The sequence below is a fragment of the Ornithodoros turicata genome, chromosome 4, assembly GCF_037126465.1.
Source record: "Ornithodoros turicata isolate Travis chromosome 4, ASM3712646v1, whole genome shotgun sequence".
In the NCBI taxonomy this organism is placed as follows: Eukaryota; Metazoa; Arthropoda; class Arachnida; order Ixodida; family Argasidae; genus Ornithodoros; species Ornithodoros turicata.
This window is the reverse complement of record NC_088204.1, coordinates 82,558,176-82,562,063: the sequence shown is the minus strand read 5'-3', so window position 1 is coordinate 82,562,063 and position 3,888 is coordinate 82,558,176. Positions and strand designations below refer to the sequence as shown.

General features: G+C 46.0%; 1 non-coding gene across 1 annotated transcript; it reads left to right on the top strand.

The window, feature by feature from the left end:
- The first annotated feature begins 1,703 nt into the window (after positions 1 to 1,703).
- Positions 1,704 to 1,776, top strand: Trnag-gcc (transfer RNA glycine (anticodon GCC)). The gene has a single exon. It is a non-coding gene; the product is annotated as a tRNA-Gly (tRNA).
- The last annotated feature ends 2,112 nt before the right edge of the window (positions 1,777 to 3,888 follow it).

The following is a 3,888-nucleotide window of genomic DNA, read 5'->3' as shown; positions in this document are numbered from 1 at the left end:
CTGCTTCAGTCACGTGCTGCAGCCCTGGGTGTCGTTACCCCCCATATCGTGCGAGACGCAGTGGCTAAGGGCTTTCCTTCTGTTAGGACACTAGCAAACGTTTTGTGTAAAATGCGCGGGTGGTCATATCTTAATGAAACTTTGGCTAGCCAAGCCCTAAACCTGGTTACGTATGATGGAATACTCAGAACGTCTGCTCTATCACACAAGTGGCTTTCGGCAACGCAAGCATTCGTTAGATAAAGAAATCTCCAAATGTGCGCCGTCAATTATGCGCGTTAAAAATGCATATTAAAAATACGGGCATCGAGTTAGTTGTCACAATAGACGTTCTGTAACATTTTCACCTAATTCGGTCGTAAGACTCCTCACCAGATATTCGGTAATGTCTACGCGAATCGACGTCATTTCTTTTTGCCAAGACGTCCTTCACATTTCGTAAAAGCCACGAAACACGCCCAGTGGCTTAAGAAGATTGCATCAGATGCGTCACCCCAGAGGCTCGTGCCTTAGAGCCCTAACGAAACAGCGTTAGAGCCTTAACTTAAGGAACAAGATTGCATCAAATGCGTCATCCCAGATTACCAGAGAACGGAACCAAGAAGGATTGCGCCGCCTGGTACGCGAGCAAGGTTTTGCCAAGAGCCATAGCTGCACGTCCGCCGACGACTTCCAACTTTACACTTTCTTCTGTGCACGGCACGGCAGCCGGCCAATCGCCCCGGCTTCGACAACCTTGAATGCGTATGGGGTTAATCTACTTCGCGGACGCCGTCAATGCGAACGAGATGTAGTGAGGATGCCAGGTCACGCCGATGACCCGATGTAGACTCGGCCTTGGTGAGCGATGGTGTCGCTTTCTGTTCGGTGGTCAAGGACACAGTCTTGAAATTGGCCTCTGGCTGATGGAAACTAAAAAGAAAAGCGTTAAAGCCGGTTAATTAATTGTAATTAAATACATATTTCTAAATGACGTTGAATTCGTACAGCTTGGGACAAAAGTTTACAGAACAGCGGGATGTGACATTTCTCCACTTGAGCAGCACCCAAGCAGCAAACGGCAACAGACACACATACTAAAATATTGAGAGAACAGCTGGTCACCTGTTTCTTATTTAAGCTATTCCTGGCAGCTATGACGGGGCCGCTCCGACGAAGAAATACGCCAACGCCGTGTTCCGTAAACTTTTGTCCCAAGCTGTACGTCCCTTAATATAAGACGTCGTTTACAACTATGGCCATAGGTGGCGCGCTGCGGTTCATTTCGCTCACAAGAGGGTTCGTGCACTGAAATCCCACATTTAATGTCCCCCTCGTGGAAGATGATGTGTTGAAACAATACCACGACACATTGTTGGTGGCATCCTTGAGCTGGTTCGAACCTACCAACTGATACACCAGTGTTCCTTTCGCAGCGAAGCAACACACACATCAATGGGGTGCTGACGTGGAGGGTCATGCTCCGCCGCTATGGCGCTTGTGGAAGGGATGAGAAAGTGATGATGATGGAAAGGTGATGGATGCTGTACAGATGTTAGAAGATGTGGGCGAATGTTGAAACGATTGAAAGGCAGGAAGTTACAATGCGTGCTGCACCGACTTTAAGGGAATTGTGTATTGAATATATGACGCAAAATGAACTGAAGTTAATGGCTAATGTGTCCCTTCAGATGATGCGCCCTTGGAAGTCGCTATGGAGGTGTGTTAGCTTAGCTCAATTGGTAGAGCCCTGGACCGCCAATCCAGAAGATGTAGGTTCGAGTCCTACAGCTGGCTAACCTTTTCAGTGACTTCCATCTTTCATCGTTAATTTCTTAGGCAATTTGAGACTTTGTATGTATTTGTCCTTCTATGTTGTTCCAGCCTCAGAGCATCAGTTCTGTCATGAACTGAAGTGTTGAGGCAGCCGGTGGTGGGGCTCGGTTCTGTATTGCAGGGCCTCTAGACCAACGAGCGAACGTCGCGTCCACTCAATCCGCTGGCCAATGCCGCGTCGCGGCTTTGAATAGTGACGTTCTGTGGCATCAATAAAGTTCCCCAACGAAATGTCTCGTCAGAATTTTGCGAGACCTGCTCCCTGCACTGCGCCGATGAATCCCGACAGGGAAGAAAAGGCTTGGGTGCTTTTTACGGCGATTGCAAAAAGCGCTATTTGGAGAAGGTGTACGGGAGCTCTATGTGAACATGATTGAGACGGAAGGCGCCTCCTTTCTTGAAAAGGCATAGAACTTAACTGCAAGCCGCGTGGACCCGGTATTGGAACGTCCTATAGACTCCTCTCTGCGGTTGCTTAAAGGGGTTGCGTGTAAGTTACCGGCATACCTGTGGTAATGTTTTAAGACCAGTGATGGCCGCTAACTACTTCTACAGTAGTTTAGACCAGTGATGGCCGCTAACTACTTCTACAGTAGTTTAACTATAACTACTAACTACTTCGTGATGGAGTAGTTTAACTAGTAGTTCAACTACTTTTCAGGGGAGTAGTTAAAACTACTTTTTTAACTACTTCAATGTAGTTTAACTACACCTATAACTACTTAACGTTGTCCATCAACACCAATCCCTTGTAGTGTTCTTGGACTCCTAAATATAAATCACAAGCAATGATAAACTTTGGCTCAAGCCACTGCTACGACCGTGAAATACAAAGCTTGCGGCGGGATTCTTTCTGTGCTTCCGCGATAAACTGAGTTGCATAATTATTTCACAGCAAATGAGGCTTCACTGGACAACGGTGTTGCGGATTTAAATCCGGGGATTTGATTTAAATCCATCAAAGGGCTCGTGGATTTGATTTGAGATTTGGTTTACGGGGAAAATATGACGACGATTTGGATTTGGATTGAATCACGTTTTTTTTTTTTTTTTTCGACGGAATTGGATGTGTATTTGGTCAAGCTTCTGAAGGGAAATGGTTGGATTTTGACTGCTACAAAATTTGACGTTGACGGGCGGGCAGATTCTTTGTCAGTCGTATCTGAGGCCGTCTCTGTAATTACGTTTTTACAAGAGATTTGACTGAATTGCATTTCACATATGTTTACACATGATGCAATGCAACTCTTAATGAGGAGAAGGTCTAGAAAGTGTTTGGATTTGAGATGGCTTGCCTTGCATCCCGCCATCTCGGTTCCCAATGTCCCGCTAAAAGTTGTGTTTCGTTTAAAAAGAAATGCCACGATTTTTTGATTGCGTGAAGCAGTCTACGGATACTGTTTGTAGACTGCTTCAAGTTTAAGAGGTGGTTTGTCTGTCAGACAGACCACCTCTAAGGCATATAGCCATCTTCCCTTCCGAGCACTAAAGGTACGTCATGCAATACTCTCACATATAATCACATGGGCAGTTCGATGTCTAATTCACAACGGTATCACAGCTTTCTATAATTTCTCAGAAATGGAACGCATTGGAGAAAGTGCCCCACTGGTCCACTGAGCTCAAACAATGTACGTTCGAGAAAAGGACTACCATACACGTATTTTGCCTGTTTTATTGGCTCTGAACTGCGACTGATGTCGCGTTCTGGTGTCCCAGAGATTGCTAAAATAAGTCCCGAAATGTCCACATGAGAACCAGTCGTATGAGGTCATTGTGTCCAGGAACAGGAATGTGAATGTTGGTTGCCCTTTTTCATAGAGGCTTGCTTATGGTCAACTCGGTGCCACCGCAGAACTCTTACCGCAAAAACGAACGACGAAATCCTCTATTCAAGCGAGTGTACAGTAAAGGATGATGTTGTTTCCCCTCTCTGCTATTGGATGTCCGCAGTGGCCCGCTACCCGCTGCTTTCGCAAGTAGAGAAAAATGTATTTGCAGTACCTGCAAGTTCTGGAGCAGTCGTACGAGTGCTCTTTGCAGCCAGCCTGATCAAGACCGCGAAAAGAAACA